At 42.7% G+C, this 18,174-nt stretch overlaps 1 protein-coding gene and 1 long non-coding RNA gene across 3 annotated transcripts in view; one reads left to right on the top strand and one right to left on the bottom strand.

The window, feature by feature from the left end:
* The window catches only part of LOC135289126 (microtubule-associated protein 1B-like), a 165,826-nt gene that overhangs the window by 47,839 nt on the left and 99,813 nt on the right, over positions 1-18,174 (bottom strand). The gene's annotated exons all lie outside the window — the stretch shown is intronic.
* Positions 5,151-17,447, top strand: LOC135289099 (uncharacterized). The gene is made up of 2 exons (XR_010351897.1): positions 5,151-6,616; positions 17,392-17,447. It is a non-coding gene; the product is annotated as an uncharacterized LOC135289099 (long non-coding RNA).

Raw genomic sequence — 18,174 nt, 5'->3', positions numbered from 1 at the left:
GTATGTGTTCCTTTCTAGATTTGTAATGAATAAAGTGTTGTGTTTTTCCCTCCATCCCCGAATGGGAGCCTGCTTTGTTCTGTTCCCGGGTCACATCTCACAGCAACCATTTTAGAAATATACCCTTCATGGGGGCCCTGGCATTGTGCCAGGGTCAAACCATAACACCCATGCTTTAATATTTCAGTGGGATCCTAAAGCGTCTGACCCCTTGCTGCTCATAGAGTAGATTTTCCAGCTGTTATAGATGCATAATGTGATAGTTGGCTCTCACAATTAAGAGATAAATATTATGTATATGTTACGTTTTGTAGATATATAGTAATGCTATTATAATATGTCCTCCCATAGTCTTCTTTCCCCTCCCCCTTTTAATAGCCTTGGTAGTCTGGGCATTTGGGGAGGGCCGGCTTATTACTAGGAGGCACGACATGACAACACCTGACCTCCAATCAAGATGTAAAAAAGTGATCTCCACTAATGAATGTCAGAGAAGGAGTTGACTGATAAAACTTTGGGAGGGGCTAAGGGTATAATAGGCAGAGCATCCATTTTGTAAACGAGCACATGGCTGCTAGTCATGGAGACTCCCAATGCTGTAAGTTTTCCTCATTGAGTCCTTTGTTGTATTTTTTGTTAAGGTTGAATAAACCTTTGAAATTTTAAATGTGAGCATTGTTTCTCACAAATGGGGGCTTGCCTGGGATAAAAACCTTGTCTTCGTGACTCTGTGAGATTTCGAGAAGGAGGCTCGCCCCGCCAAGTTCAGCAGCTCAGTCGACTTCTCTTTGGGTCACCGGGGATTAGCAGGTAAATACCCCAAAGACAGCAAAAGACTTAATAACAAAAAAGAAGAGGGAGAAGGTGAGTACCATCCTCATGACTATTTTGGCCAGATTGTTTATCTGCAATCTGAGTGTACAAACGTCAGATCCAGGCAAGTAGTACATGGGATCCGTTCTGGGAGTCTGTTGGAGCTTAAGGACAATTGGGCAGTTGGACATATAAGGCAGGATGGCAGAGGAGGAAAGCTGGGACAGCGTGGTCGGACATATGTAGAGGAGGTGCAGAGAAGCTGCAGGCAGGACATGTAGAAGAGAAAAGCAGGAACCCTGTGGCCAGCAGGACGCATGTGGTAGAGAGATATTTAAGAAAACCCAAGGAGATGGCAGACCTGTGACTGGCAGAATGCAAGTAAGAAAAAGCCACGGGCAGGGTCTCCACCAAACTGACACTTGGAGGGTGCCGCATGTTCAGGGTTTTCCCAGTTGTGTAATGTTGGCGCCAGCAGTGGGAAAGCCACTCAGAGACAACCACGTGTGTGGGGTTTTCCAAGTGGGAATCACGAGAAGAGAGGTTGTTAGGGGGTTTCTCTAGAGGGAGCTGCAGGCGGGGACTGGTCTGTGTAAGCAGCAGCCAGCAGAGACCCGGTGTGGTTGCTCGCAGTTCTCACTGCCCCAGCAGAGGCGGTGGTGACGCCGGGAGTGGTTTGTGTGTGGTGCCGCTGAGAGTCAGGGGTGGGCTTCGTTGTGAAACTGCAGGGTTTGTGTTGTGGTTTGGCCGGAAATGTGTTTCTAGAAAAGTCTAAGTCCGGCCAATCAGTGGCCAAATTCAAAATTGGCATTTGATGTGGCCACTAAGGGTCTGGATACGCCTCTGAGAACACACGGGGGTTAAAAGCAGGAGATTCCCAGAGAACTTCCTCTTTGGGAATCCGGCGTGGGTGAGTAAGGTCCGACCTCTCCCCTGCCCATCTGTGTCTGGGTGGGGGAGGGGGAGGCCATGACAGGGAGGAGGCCGGGAGCCCCAAAAGCTGCAGAGGTGGAGGAGAACATGCAGGGGTTGACGAGATTGGAGATGTCTGGGCAGCCCCCCCCCCCCCCCCCCCCCCCCGGAGAGAGGGACAGAGATTGTGCTGGCGGCTCAGCACGCGGGGGAGGTGGCGAGAGAAGGTGCCCGGCAGCTGTGGGAGTCCTGGACAGGCAGAGGCGAAGTTTTTAACCCCTTGGTAGAGTAATAGAAACCTTGCAAATACTGCTCCTCCTGAATCAGAATGAGGAGAGAGAGATGATGGACTGCGTGTGAGGAAAACTGGAAGAGATGAGAAGAATCCTAGGTGGGAAGAGATGATGGAGTGGCCTTGAGCGGGACTCTTTCTTGTATGGCCATGGACAGACCCATACCTGGAGACTGTATTTAGGGGGAGACAATGCTTTGGAGCCAAGAGTGAAGCAGTGGAGTGAACAGAGACGGCTGAGGAGGGTGTGGGATGCCCTCTGTCTCCGTGGAGGGGAAGATCTCTGCTCACGAGCCCTTCGGCCCCAGGGGGTAAATTTGGGGGGGGACTGGTGTCCCAAAGTTGAGAGACTGCTGCTTTTGGAACTGGGTAGAGCATCCTTAAACAAGATACCCTAAAAGCAGTCCTGGCCTATGTCCAGTGGTGAGAGCACTGGACATGGGGGGGAAGCCTATGGTGCAAGGGAGGACTTCTCTCTCCCCGATGGATTTGAGGGTGGATTATTTGAAAAGATGATGATGGACTGAAAGCTGATTACCTGAAAGGTGGGAATCTATGGTGTTATCTCATTCTGTGGAGAAAAAGGAGGGGGGAGGAGGAATGTATTTGGAAAGTTTTTATTCTTAGCTCTGTGTGTGTGTGTTCCTTTATGGATATTGTTATTAATAAAATGTTGTGTTTTTCCCTCCATCCCCGAATGGGAGCCTGCTTTGTTCTGTTCCCGGGTAACATCTCACAGCAACCCTTTTAGAAATATACTCTTCATGGAGGCCCTGGCATTGTGCTAGGGTCAAACTTTGACAGTTTGCTAGCTGGGAAGCAACGGTATGGCCACTAGGGTCGAGAGCTGGCTTAGTTGCACCAGGGTCTCAGAAACCACAAAAGTCACTAGCCCAGTGGTGGCGCGATACACAGTCTACATAAAAAGCCGCTGAGGGTCAAAAACTCCTAGTTGTGCAGGGGTTTCTTGGCAACCCACCAGCATAAAGCCAAGCAGGCGCAAAAAGCACCAGGGTGCCGATGCCCAGTGCTGCTGTCCCCGGCGCTGCCAGCTCGGCAGGGAGGGGCAGCGGCTTGGGGGCACAGGGAACTGTTGCACATGGCGCGTCTGCCAATCAGTGCCTTTTAGGGGAGCCTCGATGCTGTGTGCTCACCTGTACAGGGCTGCTTGCGGGGACTTGGGGGTGCTGGGAGCAGTGGTGCTTGGCAGGGCTGGCCTGGGAGCGCCAGGCTGCAGAGACTTCTCTGTGGTGTCTGCCGGCATGGAGCTGCTCGAGCGCGGGGGACCACATGGGCAGTTCAGTGATTGCTTGCACTGGTGTGCTGGGAAGGGGGCCCAGGGTGCTGAGGCACAGAGGCTTTCCACTTTCCCATCGGCATAAAGTCACGTGAGCACAAGACCACGTGAGCAGCTCAGCGGCTGCTTGCGCTGGTGTGCCAAGAGTGCCAGGGCACCAAGCCAAAGCAAGAGAGGAGTGGCAGAACTGACCCAGTGGTACAGGGGTCCCCAAACCATAAGCGTTTATTTATGCTTAATTCTGAATTCTTGGATTCTCTGTAAGGAGACAGAAAGTTGGCAAAGCTTTGCGAAGCTTCTACTCTTCTCTCCTCTCGCTAAAATAGCTGAGTCTTACAGTACACTGTAATACTGTTGCCCTCAGGCAGTTTAGTTTGTATACATCACCTTGAAAATCTAACTGAGAAAATACCTAAAATACAGTGCTAATTCTTTTTAACACTTTACCTGAAATCATTGTTTTTCAGTTAATTTTGATGTTTAAACCATTCATTGTAGCTGCTCCCCATACAAAGAAACCTTTAGAAATGTTTACTATTACTGCCAGTAGAAGAGAATTTTCAGTAATTTCTGCAGTTTGTAGTGGTGGTGTTAGTATTTGTGTGCTTCAGTAGCGTTCATCCAGCCACACTTCATGTAGAAATGGAATTCCCAAAAGACAAATATTTCAGGTTTGAACTAAAGTGTTTCTATATTTTATGTTCTTTTGCATGTCAGAGAAAATCTGGGCATAAAAGATGAAAATCTGCCTCTGTTGAAAACAAAGAGAAATTTTACTTTTATGGAACCCTAATTTTACCTCAGATGTCTAGAAACTTGCATGTAGTCTTTTATAATTCCTTAATTTTTTTCTGCCTCCTGAATGTGAATGCAATTTTCAACATCAAGTGGGCTTTGTTAGAAATGGTATTGAGCACCCACAAAAAGAGTTCCGCATTTTAGTAGATTGAAAGCAGTGGCTAAGACCATGGTGAAGTTTTTAGCATTTGCTTCTATCAGGTAGGATCTGAAGGCTCTAAAGTGGCTTTATCTCTTCAGAGATTTCATGCCCTATGGAAGCAAAGGCTGAATGTACTTGATCTTCTCCTGTCTAATGGGGAGGAACAGCAAATAGCAAAGCTAGAATCAACTTCACTATTCCTGATTTCTCATGCCAACAGAACACTTGGCTCTGTCAAGGTCCAGAAGTTACTTTTCATTTTTGATAGATGGCCTGAAAGCATCCCCAAGTGGTGCAGGTTAGTACTGCTTCAGAAATCCTTTTTACTTCGAAATATATGAGACAGGAGGTTAGAAATTTAACTCGGGGTAGAAACCAATTTTGGATTTAGCTGAAGTCTGTCTGTTTAGTCTGTTAACTTGTGTGCTCACAAAAAGGCCTGCAGAGAGAACAAAGGAGACTCAAGGCTACTTAGAAAATAATGCAAGCATCCAAGCCAAAGAGACATAAGAAGGGGCCCCACCAACCTTGAGGCTGAAGCAGATGGAAAAACTGAATCTGAGTTACATGCCTGTCTTGGTTTGACCCAGAAGTGAATTTCTGGAAAAGTTGTGGTCAAACCAATCAGTGGCCAGATTTGAAATTGGCACCTGTAGGGGCCACTGAGGATTTGGATACCCCTCTGAGAACACACAGGGGTTAAAAGCAGAGCATTCCCAGAGAGACTTCCTCTTTTGAATCTGGCAGCGGTGAGTGGAGTTTGAACCTCTCCCCTGCCCAGCTGCGTCTGGGTGGGGGAGGGGGAAGCCATGCGGCCTGAGGGAAGGAAGGCCAGAGCCCCTGCAAGAGGCAGGGGGTGGAGGACAACTGGGATGGTTTGGGCAGCCCCCCCCCCCCCCCCCCCCCGGGAGAGAATGATAGAGACTGTGCTGGCTTGAAATTTGATATCTCGTGCTGGCACCACGGCCAGGAGGAGAAGGGTGGGGGGGGGGGGCAAGGTGCCCAGCTGCTGGCAGACTGGGCTGAGCTTTTAACTCTTTTGGTACTGAAACAATGGAAGCTGTAAGAAACACTGATCCTCCCCAGCTGAGAGTTTAGAGGGGACGGAGGATGGGCAGATGAGAAGAAGGCTTGAGTGAGTGAAGAAATGCCAGCAGATGAGAGTGCCCTAGATGGAGGAGATGATTGGAGTGGCTTTGGCTGGACTTTTCTCTTACATAGCCACGGGCGAAACCAATTTCTTCTGATAATGCAGAGACTGCACCTTGGGGGAGACGGTTGGCCAGAAGCCAAGAATTATAAGGCCGCGAAGAGAGTTAGAGGGAACAGAGACTGAGGGGGAGGGTGTGGTGGAGCCCTCTGCCTTCAGTGAAGGATCTCTGTTCCTAAGACCCAGGCCCCAGGGGAGTAAAAATATGGGGGGGACAGGCATCCCAAATGGTGAGAGAAGGCCACTTCTTCGAACTGGGCAATAAAGCATTCTTAAAAGGACCTAAGGAGCAGTTTGGATCCATGGACAGTGGTGAGAGCATTGGACATGGAAGGAAGATGGTCACCACGGCAGATTTTCTTCGGGCGGCTGCTGCGTGTGACACAGAAGCACGGGAGGTTCCACTGTGTTTCCGGGGGAGGCCCATGGTGCAAGAGGGAAACTCCTCTCTCCTGATGAACTGGGGGGAGCTTGTATGAAGGAGGGTATTGGACTGAGAATTGATGTGTTAGAGGGGATTTGAATGTTAGAGGACTGGGCGGAGGAGGAGTGTTTTGGGAGTGTTCCATTGTGGATTGTTGTGTGTGTGTGTTTTTTTTTTTTTTCCCTTATGTTTCTGTGTTGTAGATTATTAAAGTGTTGTGTTTTTCCCTCCATCCCCAAGTGGGAGCCTGCTTTGTTCTGTTTTCTGGGTCACATCTCACAGTAACCATTTTGGAAATACACCTTTCATGGGGGCACTGGCACTGTGCCAGGGTCAACCCATGACAGTGCCTGAAGAATTGCGCAGGCTCATAAAAATTAATAAGGCAGTTTGATACATATGCATATGTCTTTCATGCATATGCAACAAGTTAAGGGATAAAGTAGACTCGGGAATTTTTGGGAGTGCGCATGTCCTTTAGGGGGAGCTATTCCCACATGCACCCAACGCTAGAATAAATCATACCGGCTTTACAACTTTTACAAGTTGTGGAGTTGTTTTTTCTCCAAATAATTTGTGGCAAGGCAGCCAGGAGGGTCTCTGTCCCCGCAGGAGCAGGGGGGCATGGACCTCTTAGGCGCACCCCGGGATCTTCCCTGGAGGAGCTCCATGTCTCAGCTTGCCCCCTGTGGAGACAGACAGCGACCTTCTGGTGTGTGGATCAAATGGTATGTATCCTTAGAAGGGCCCTGGGGGGGGGAAGGAATAGGACTGCTGATCTGCTGACCCAGAGACATCTGAGTGCATGGCGTCGTCCCTGTGTGAGTAAAAGTTTGAGGTTTTGCTGGCAGCCATGGGCCAAGTGCAGCCAGTGGCGGAGGGGTCCCCTGGTCGATAGGGCAACCGGGGAGGGGTTCACTGTCGATTGTGAGATCACTAGCGGCTCTGGGGGTGGGTCGAATGAATCTGGATCTTATTGCTACTATTCCACCTACTGCTATTGTGTGCTTGTGGTGTCCGGACATTGTTAGTATGTTTGTGATTGTGTGAGTGAGTAGCTTAGTGGGCTCGGTTACATGAAAGGAGGAGTGAGCGAGTGAGTGTACCCATGGCAGAGCAGGGGGAAAGTTCTACCTGTGTCTGAGGCAGCCAAGCAGGCCCCAGGGAGGTGGATGGGATGTGTTGGCTGGGGCAGTTGTGGGGGCAGATTGCGCCCTGCAGGGAGGTGGCTGGGGAGAAGTGGGGAAGTGTAAGTGAGGACATGTATTGTGTTTAGATGTGGTAATTTGTACTTTCAGTTGTGGCTAGAGGAACTGAGAGAGTTACTCTGCCCCAGTAGTTTGGGCTTGATCCCTGGGAGTTTGTAAATACTGTGAATCACTGGATAGATAGGGGAGATTAACGAGTTTATTTAGAGGAGCTTTATTGGACTTTGGCTAATAATATATTAAGTCTAGACTAAGAACAACCCGCCGTAGTGGATTTAGCAATCCCCAAAGAGATAAACAAAATTGCCTGCCTCTGCGAGCAATTCTCAAGAGCCTTTAGCACATCGAGAGGCTGGCACTGTGTATGGGCACTATAGCAGTGCAGAGTTTGTGAGAGGCATTGGTATTGCTTTTCTAGTAGGCAGCACGGCATCCGCCCTGAGTGTAGACAGAGGTTTCCTAATCAAGCCGACTTTGAACCTCAGATTTTAAAGTTTGTGAGTAGAAAATCAAATCTAGCACCCGTAACCTGGGGTTGCATGTGGGAGGAAGATTGGGAAAAGACTGTGAGGCTTTGTGAAGAGAAGTTTAGGTGGAAGCAAGATAAGACAAAGAGAAGGAGATAATGGTAACTAACCAGAGGAAAGAAGTTCCCGGAGCTAGCCTCTTGGGGTGTATTTTGGCCCACTAGAAAGAAGTCACCAGCAGGGGGGGCTCTGAGAATAAAAAAGACAATTCAGCATTCCACACGGTGGTGGCCATTATACAGGTTAGAGAATGGAACAAAGTAGCCACCTGCTAGAACTTTAGATTATAACACCTCATTACAGTTAATGCTGTTTTTAAAGTGAGACAGGAAGTGGGATGAGGTCATGTATGCTGATTTTTTTTCACCTTACGAAATCACCTGGAATAGCAGAGGGACTGTGGGCTCAGGGCTCCCTCTAACCCAATGGTGTTAGCTCTTGAAAAAGAAAACAAAGCAAAGAGAGGACGAATTAAGCAATGTTGTTCAACATACAATATAAGACAGTGATGTACAAAATCAGACAAAATTTATCATGCTGTGGCTCAAGAACAAGATACATTAGATTTGTTGAAAGTTCCTCCTAGCGCATGGGAGGATGAAGATGAAGATGAAGATGAGGAGGACTTTCCCAAAAGAGAGGAGGACTTTCCTAAAAGACGGGGACGCAGGCTCAGAAAGCACATCCACTTGAACCCATCCCCCTCCTAGCAGTTCAATTTCATCCAGAACCAAGAGACAAGCAGTGTTGCAAGCCCCTCTGCGAGGGACAGTGGGACTGAAAAGAAGAAAATTAATGATTAAAGTACCATTTTCCACTCTTGATTTAAAATAATGGAAAATGATTACTAAAATTTATTGCATTGATCCAATACTTACTACCAAACATCTATGATATGTTATCAAACAACACAGCCCAGATTGGGGGGACATCCAGTTACTACTAAATGCTTTCACTGAAACAGAAAAGCAGTTAATCTTAAAGACAGCAGGGACTCTGGCAGAAAATCACTGCAAGAGTGAAGGGGCAAAATGTAAAAGAATTTTTTCCCCTCCAAGACCCAAAATAGAATCCAAATAGATCAACAGAATTAAAGAAGCTAACAGATTATCAAGAGTAGATAACAACAGGAGTAGAAAGAGCTATTCAGAAGACCATAAATTAGTCTGCCTTATATTCTATTAAGCAGAGGCCTTCTGAGACTCCGTCTGAGTTTCTAGAGAGTTTGAGGGATACCATACGTCACCATACATCATTAGACCCAGGGTCTGAGATGGGGGTAAATCACTTAGTTAATTAATTTTTTGGACAGTCTGCTAGAGATATTAGGTGTAAACTTCAGAAAATCCAAGGGCCAGAAGGGAGAAAGCTTGAAGTCTTACTAGAGGAAGCATAGAGAGTATTTAGTAACTGGGAAGAAAGATATAAACAAGGAATGAAAAAACTAGTAACAGTGGTACAGGAGGGAAGACAAGAGAAATGCAAACAGGGCTCACCCAGACAAGGTCCACCTCAGTTAGGCAGAGACCAGTGTGCAATTTGTAAAAGAACTGGTCACTAGAAAAACCAATGCTCAGAGCGGAGACGAGGTGACCGACAAGTAATTGCACATATGAAAGACTACTAAAGAAGATCAGGAGATTCCACCCCAGCAGATCCACTAGTTATAACAATGAAGCTGGAGAAAGAGGGGAAGAAAATAAATGTTTTAGGTAATACAGGAGCCACATATTTAGTTTTAAACCAAGCTTTAGTACCTGTGAAGAATGATTATGTTGTAGTACGGGAGGCAACTAGCCAGTCTGAGAAAGCATCTTTTTGCAAACCTTTAAAGTATAAGCTTAGAAAACAATAAGGTATTCACAAGTTTCTGTATATACCAATTTTTCCAAAGGCACTTTTAAAGAGAGACCTATTAGAACAGTTACAAGTGACCATTACATTTCAAAATAGAGATGTTACTCTAGAAGTAAATAATCAAAAGTACATAGAAGTGTTAAGTTTAATATTAATGAGCATTAAACCTAATGAAGAAATTAGTGAAGAGATATTAAGTGAAGGGTCTCCCAAAGTATAGGCCTCTGATGTACCAAGAAAGGCAAAAAATACCCCTCCATAGTAATCAAACTTCAAGAAATAAAACACAACCAGTCTTTTTTACATTAGAATGTTTTTTCATGGATCTAGTGTACTGAATAAAAGTTTGGGACTAAGGTTATTCAGTATTGTTTTGGATAGAGGTATTCTTTAATCTTAAGACTTTAATTGTAATTACACACAGAATAATTCTGTAAAATGAATTGCTAACTACTTCTGGTCGCAATATACTTATTTTGTCTGAATAAGTTTTAGTTTCAGTTTATTGTTTCTTGGTGTTATTTTTTAAGGGGCTTCTGGGGCCTTTTTCACTTGAGAGTGGTGGATCTAGGTATTCTGTTCTTTGATTTTAATTGTGGTGAAAGTGGTGAGAAGCACTTGGAATGACTCTTCTTACTGTGCTTTTAAAGTCTTTTCTGTAAGAGACTTAACATACACATAATTTCTAGGCTGTATGTTATGTATTGGTCTATTCAACTTTCTGTTCTGAGTTTTAGTTACGCGTTTTTTAATTTATGAGTTGTTTACTTAAAGCTACTATGTATGTGGTTAATGTCATGTCTCTGATGTGGGTGGATATCTCTTTTTGTATTTTATATAGTTTTTTATAAAGTATTTTAAGGGGGTTCAATTCTTTTTGGTTTTAGTTTTAGTTTGAATTTGTAATAGTGGAAGAGCTTGGGGCTAGGGTAAATTAACTTCTTGCTCTAGTCTTACAATTTGTTGTTTAATTAAATGGTTCATTTTTTTACTTGATTACTCAATTGGGGGTGGTATGGAGTATGAAGTTTTTAATTTATGCTTAGATGGTTGCCAATTTGTTGCACTATTTTGGAAATGAAATGTGATTTTTTTTTTTATCTGAGGACATCGTGGCTGGGACTCTGAAGTGTGGAATTATTTCTTGCAATAAGACCCTGGTCACATCTCGAGTCTTGACAATCTTGGTGGGGAATGTTTCTGGCTACTTTGAAAACGTATCTGTTAATACTAGTATATACTGATATCCCCCTTTTCTTAGGAGTTCTGAAAAGTTAATTTGTTGCTGTTGTCTAGGTCTATGACTCTTCTTAATTTGACTAAGTTTTGGTTTGGGAGTATTTTGGGGTTAGTTTGGAGGTAAAGATTATACTGTTGGGTTACTTGAGTAATAGTGGCATATAAATTTTTGGTAATGATTTCTTTAATTAAATAGGTGTTTAGGGAGTCAATTTTTCAGTGTGTTTTCTGGCGTTCTTTTATTAGTGACTACAACAAATGGGAAGGGATTACTAGCTTCTCTTTAATAGTAGCTTAGTCTTTTTGGTTATATGTCTTTTTTGATCTTCCATTAGTTTTCAATCTTTTTTATTATATTTTGGCTTACTTTTAAGGGAAATCTGACCATCTGGAATTAGACCTTCTTTAATGGCAATCTCACTTTTTGCTGCTTCTTTTGCCTCTCTATCTACTAGCTCTTTTTTATTTTTTAATTCTGAGCTCACTTTTTGGTGTGCCTTAATATGTATAATTGTTAATTTTTCAAGCAGTTGAACTGCTTTTAACAGCCGGATTATTTCTTGTGCATGTTTGATGTTTTTTTTCTTGTGAGGTCAACAGCCCCTTCTCCCTCCAGATGGCTCTGTGTGTGTATGACTCTAAATGTATACCTCGAGTTGTATAGATGTTTATTCTCTTTTTTTTTTTTTTCTATTTTCAAAGCACTGGTCAGAGCAATTATCTCGGCCTTCTGTGCAGAGGTACTTGTTGGTAAGGGTATAGATTCTATTACTTTTCTGTAGGTAGTGACCATATATTTAGTGCGTTGTTCTCTATTGGTAACGTAGCTACTCTCATTAGTGAGCTAGATCTCTGTATTGTCTAAAGGAGTGTCTTTTAAGTCTGGGTGGCTGGACTAAGTCGCTTTAATAATCTCTAGGTAGTTGTGGTGTACTGCTCCTCTTGGATTTTTACTGAGAAAATAATCTGGTTTGACAATATTAGTTACTATTATGTCTATATCATCTTGTTCTACCATGATGGCCTGGTATTTCAGGAACCTCTGTGGTGAAAGCCAGTGGCCACCCTTTACTTCCAGTACTGCAGACACTGTGTGGGATACTAGTACAGTCATTTTCTGTCCCAGGGTAAACTTGCGTGCTTTTTGGATATTCAGCACAACTGCTGCTACAGCTCTGAGGTAGCCTGGTTATCCTTTGGCCATTGTATCTAGTTGCTTAGAAAAGTAAGCAACTGCCCTCTGATATGGACTCAAGTCTTGGGCTAATATTCCTAAGGCAATCCCCTGCTTTTCATGGGAAAATAGAAAGAATGGTTTGCTTACATCTGGAAGTCCTAAGGCTGGAGGTGACATGAGGGTACTTTTTAACTGGTGAAAGGCTCATTTGCCTTCTTTTGTTTACTGGAGATCTCTATTTCTATTGGTAATAAGAGTATATAGGGGTCTTACGAGTAGCTTGTAGTTATAGACCTACAGTTGGCACCACTCTACTATGCCCAAGAAGTTGTGGAGTTATTTTATTGTATGGGGTTTTGGGGTTTGGTATATTGCTTTATTGCGAGCCTGCCCTAAAGTCTCTTGTCTAGCACTAACTTCATACCCTAGGTAGATTACCTTTTGTTTCACTACTTGTGCTTTTTTCTTGATACTTTATACACTTTGAGTCCTAGGAAGTTTAAAATGCTTACTGCCTAGGCTACACATGCCTCTGTCTTCTGAGTGGCTACTAGAAGATCATTTATGTATTGTAATAGCTTTCCTTCTTCTGTAGCTTCTCAGGACTCTAGGTCTTTTGTAAGTTGTTTTCTAAACAGAGTGGGAGAGTTTTTAAAGTATTGAGGCAACACTATCTATGTGAACTGGGTTTTGTGCCTACTTTTAGGGCTTTCTCATTTGAATGCAGAAATTTTCTGGTTGGCTTCGTGGATAGGGAGGCAGAAGAAGGTGTCTTTCAGATCTAAAACAGTAAACCAGGTTAGCTCAGGTGTTAAGCAAGTTAGTAAAGTATATGGATTTACTACTACAGGGTATAAATCTTCTGTTAGCTTATTGACAGCCCTCAAATCTTGCACTAGAATGCATTTTAATGTAAATGTAAAACATTTAAACCTATCAACTGTAGTAATACATAGAAGTATATAAGAAGCAAAAGTGACAAAAATGGGGACTATAGCCACTTCAAGAGATCAAAAAATAATTCTAATTTTTATATTTATAATTTTGTTAAAATTATCAAGTGTAATTTTTTGTATTTAGCACCAGTAACATCCTACCAACTAATCAAAAACAATTACACAATATATCACAAGCTATCACCTACTTCTATTAGAATAAATCTTACATTAGTAAAACAATTAGACACCAAAACCTAATTAATTTTTTAAAAGATAAAAAAAAACAAAGAAAAAACTCTAATTACAGTCCATCATAATACAAAATAAATAAACAGAATTCTGCAAAAAATAAAACAAGATGCAAATAATCCCTAGTAAGATGTAATCTTTAAATAGTCACCAACTACAACTAAGGTTTTCAATATGTTGTACCACCCCATTACAGTTTTATTAATATTAATTAAAGTAAGTTTAGTTATCTTTTATAGTGCTAATTTAGAATTAGAAAATACTACAGTAACAGTGTTGACCTCCTTATCAAATATGCATAGCAAAACATTAAAAGACATCTGTTATCATAAAAATTTATACTAAGTAAAAAAATTTACTCATTGTCTAAAAAAAGAGAGACTAAGACAAGAGGTTAGAAATTTCACTCAGAGTAGAAACCAATTTTAGATTTAACTAAAATCTACTTGTTCAGTCTGTTAACTTGTGTACTTACAAAAAAAGCCTACACAAAGAACAAAATAAATTCAAAACTACTTAAAAAAATGCAAACATCCAACCGAAAGAAAAATAAAAATAAATCCAACCAAGACTAAAGCAGACAGAAAAACTAAATCTAAGTTACCTAAGTGAAGATCTGCACAAGCTCATAAAAATTAATAAAACAGTTTAATACATATGCATATGTCTTTTATATATATACAAGTTAAAAAATAAAAAGACTCAAGAATTTTTGGAGGTGTGCATGTCCTTTAAAGAGAGCTATTCCCACATGTGCCCAACACTAGAATAAATCATACCAGCTTTACAACTTTTACAAGTTGTAGAGGTTTTTTCCGCAAATCAATATCCTTCTACCTAAGAGTTTAATTTTAAAATAAATGCATGTAGTGAGGCCAGGGAGCTAACTCAGAAATTTTGGTAAGATCCCTAAAAATGACTGCAGTTATTTTTATAACAAAGTTTCTAACAGAGGTTTTCTGACTCCAAGTGAGCCATGTAATAGTTTGGCAGTATCAGAAACAGCACATCCACTCTTGGCCAGGAGTTCCCAGCTCCTCCCATGGCACTGGCAGTGGCTCCTGTCAGCATGTTTACCCAGCAGAAAACCAAGGTGACCATGAAATGTGACGTTATCAGCCTAAAAAGTGAATTGCCTTTATCTTTCTAATTTAAACTCCTGCTAACAAGGTATAGCTGCGTTCCTGCCTGTGGCTGCCCTCTGATAGCTGAGTCTCACAAGCTTTGTTACACTGCAAGGATTCAAATGCTTATAGAATATCTAGCACTGCTGTAGAAAACTAAATATATACCTTGTAAAAGTGCACATTAAGTCACCACTGACAGTTGTACATCAGGAAATGATTTTCTGTCTCACTGAACCAAAACTTCTTTGGAAAACAGGAGACCTTACACTGATAATAATTATTTATTAGAAATTACAGTTGTTTTCCACTCAAATTTCCATGCATAACATAGATACTTTCTGTCTTTGAGTAAAAAAAATTGTTTAAAAGTCACTGTCACCCCTGCAGAGAGGCCTGGAGCTTTCCTTACCTTATCCCCAGGGGACTGTAAGCTATCCTCCACAGTAATAAAGGCCACAAGTACCCCATCTCAGTTAAAAAGTAACACGAGCTTCTAAGGCAGTGGGGTAAGGCTGTTGTTAGTTCCTACCCCAACATCCCATGATAATGTAAGGGGTGAAAAATGCCACGTGTGCTATGCACTAGCAACCATCTTCAATAAATCCTTCTAATCCTCTCCTTTGTGCTAGTCAAGCTCCTGGGAAAACAGGACAGCAAAAAGTGCTCAGTTTTGCCCTTGTACAGTGAAAGGCAAGAAGCAAGAATCCAGTGTAGTCTCTCTTTGACCTATCCTTTAAGATAGGCCTGTCTGTTCCCACCCCAAAGGCACAGAGGGTGCTCTTTAAATTGTGCCAGAATGTCTCCATCCCCACTGTGTCATGATCCTATGAGGAGAGACCCACAGGGGCGTTGGGGCCAGGAGAGCTTTAAGAGAGTGCTGTGCACGTGTGTGCCGGTGTGCACAGGTCTGTGTGCACATATGTTTTCTAGTGTGCCCAGATGTGAGTGTACACGTTCTGCTCTTTGCACAGTGTACATGTGTGCTGGTGTGCACAGCGCTGTCCACATAGATGTGCTGACGTGTACACATGATGTGTACACTGCTGTTTACAAGTGTGAGCATGGGTCTGTGTGAGACATGCATGTGTTAATGTCTGTGTAGCACGTGTGCTGGTGTGATAAGTTAGGTGTACACAAGTGTGTACTGCTAGCAAGTACCGTTGAGCGCAGGAGCTCTGTGCAAGTGAGCAAGTACCTGTGTGTATGTGCACTAGCTCTGCACATGTCCCTGTGTGCACACACAGGCTGGGCATACCCAGGGACATGTCTCTGGATACATGACTCTGTGCATCCGGCTGTTGTCCCACCTAGAAAAACAGATGTGTGTATATATTATATATGTGTGTGTCACTACCTATCTCTGCTGGCTAGAGTGGCCCCTGGCTCTCTGTGTACACTGTTCTATAGGGAGAAGAATTTGCCTCTATGTATAAGTTTGCCAAAAGATTTATGTAAAGTTGTGTACAGTGATTTCAATCAAATTTAATAGTGTTTAAGTTTCCATTAAATCCCTATAAACAAGAGTAACCCATATTCCCTAAAAACTGCTTCCATCAAAACAGGATGCCAGGCCAAGGGCTAAACCTCTCTGTGATTGTAATGCTTCCTAGGCCACGCAGTTCTCTTGTGTCAGCAGTAGTAACTACTTTAAAACTCAATTACCCTTTCAAATAATGAAACATAAGAGGCAGTGCTATGTGCATTGTCTTCAGTTTAACCCCTCAGTGAGGAGGTCCCTTTCAGGTACTGCTAATCACTGAATTGGCTGTGTGAACCGCAGAGCAAGAGTGGACTCATATCAACAGAATTAAAGGCCCAGTAAAAGAACCCAAAGAATAGACTATAGTCTCCAGACCAGGTGAGAGATAACCAAAGAAGCTCGAAGATGTCCAAAAAGTAGAGTCCAGCTTCTACCAGCCAGCTTGAGGATTGTTTTAACTAATACTTTAGGTAGAGAGTTTGAACTGTATTATTTATTGATGTAATTGTTCTGTTTTAATAGATGAGAATAACAATCATCTGTTGAGGGGAAGTACACAGGGAACTGTAAGAGGTATTGGGGAGGTTTCCTTAAAAACCAAAAAATAAAGTAAAACAAGAAATAAAGGGCAAGACTGGGTTGGCCCATGTGTTCGCCACCAAAAAGATTATAGCCCTGCTGTGGGCAGCAATCCAATAGGCAGTAGGCATGGTAAGGCGGGGACAAGGGAGCCATACCGGACCTCTATCCTTCCTCAGTCGTCTTTTAATACAACAGGGACTAGAGGGCAAGACCAAGTTGGCCTCTGAACTTGCCACTAAGATACACCTGCTATGAGTAGCAACCCCATAGGAACAGTAGATAAGAGTAAAAAAAAAAAAAAAAAAAAAGCTGTGCCAGACCTCTGTGATCCCATTTTGTCCATTCCAAATAAGTGTGTCTAAAGAAAACCTGAGATTTTTTCCTTCTGTTCCCACTGTCCTCGCCCCCATCAACAGATGCAAATATGACTCAGTAACAAAATTTTTTGAGAAGAGTAAATTATCAAAATCAAAAATAAGAGTTAATTGTTTGAGCCAAATTACTTATGAAGAATGAAAAGGGTGGTTTGTTATAGATGAATAATGTGATAGTTGGCTCTCATAATTAAGAGATAAATATTATGTATATGTTAAGTTTTGTAGATAGATAGTAATGTTATTGTAATATATCCTCCCATAGTCTTCTTTCCCCTCTCCCTTGTAATAGCCTTGGTAGTCAAAGCATTTGGGGAAGGCCAACTTATTACTAGGAGGCACGACATGACAACACCTGACCTCCAATCAAGATGTAAAAAAGTGATCTCCACCAACGAATGGCCGAGAAGGAGCTGACTGACAAAACTTTAGGAAGGGCTAAGGGTATAATAGGCAGAGCATCCATTTTGTAAACAAGCACGTGGCTGCTAGTCATGGAGACTCACAGTGCTGTAATTTCTCCTTATTGAGTACTTTGTTTTATTTTTTGTTCAGGTTTATTAAGCCTTTGAAATTTTAAATGTGAGCATCATTTCTCACACTGACAGACCAAATGTCTAAAACTGTAAGCACACAACATGAGATGTTTGCTTTGCTTATTGTAAAAGCTAGACAGAGACTTATCACACTTGCAGGTGTGGATTTTTGTTTGATCTGTTTGCATATTACTATTGTCTATTTACAGTGTCTGTTGCCGCCATCTGAAGTTCTTCAAACGGCCCTCACTGACTTTTCTGGACAGCTTTCTACACATCCCCCAAAGCACAAGCTTGTGGCTACCAGCTTTAATCTCCTAACGCGACCCAAGAGAAGTGAGGTCCTGTAGGAGTGTAGGAGAATGCCCCCTAATGACAGAGTGGCAAACTAGCCTTTGTCCCCCAAAAAAGGAAAGAAGCCCAGAAGTTTCTCCCAACAATCAGGTGAAAAGCTACCTTATAGGACCCCAGAGACTTCACTAAAACCTTGGGGTCACCTAATTTGATAGAAGCCAAAAAGTCCCGCCTGGGCCATAAGGTAGAAAAGGAGAGAACAAAAGGACCACAAGGCTTTTGTGAATGTGTTTTCTAGAAGGAACAGACCTCTGTACCTGGCTCGGATTTTCTGTTTATTATTTTGCCTTTTATTAAACCTTTTTGTTTCAAACACTGCAGCAGAAGCCATCCTGCTCATTCTTCGCCTCCAAAGGTAATAGCTAAGCTATCCTTGGGTGTATTAGGTTCCCTTTTGAGGGCTCATAAAACCCTGGCCCGACAAAACAGAACCTAATACGTGGCGCCCTGGACAGAATTTCTCATATTGAGGAAGATGGTCTAGGGATTTTTTGATTACCTCAATCAAAATAGGACATTTTTCATTGGTATTTGCGTTTTTGGGGAAGCAGGCCTGCACCTGAGTTTTTTGTCGCGTTAAAAAAGAAAACTCAGAAGAAGAGATTTGAGACTGAGAGGGAATCTCAAATCAAAGCCTC

Source organism: Passer domesticus, chromosome W (assembly GCF_036417665.1).
Source record: "Passer domesticus isolate bPasDom1 chromosome W, bPasDom1.hap1, whole genome shotgun sequence".
NCBI classification, from domain to species: domain Eukaryota; kingdom Metazoa; phylum Chordata; class Aves; order Passeriformes; family Passeridae; genus Passer; species Passer domesticus.
This window is presented reverse-complemented; position numbering and strand designations above follow the sequence as displayed.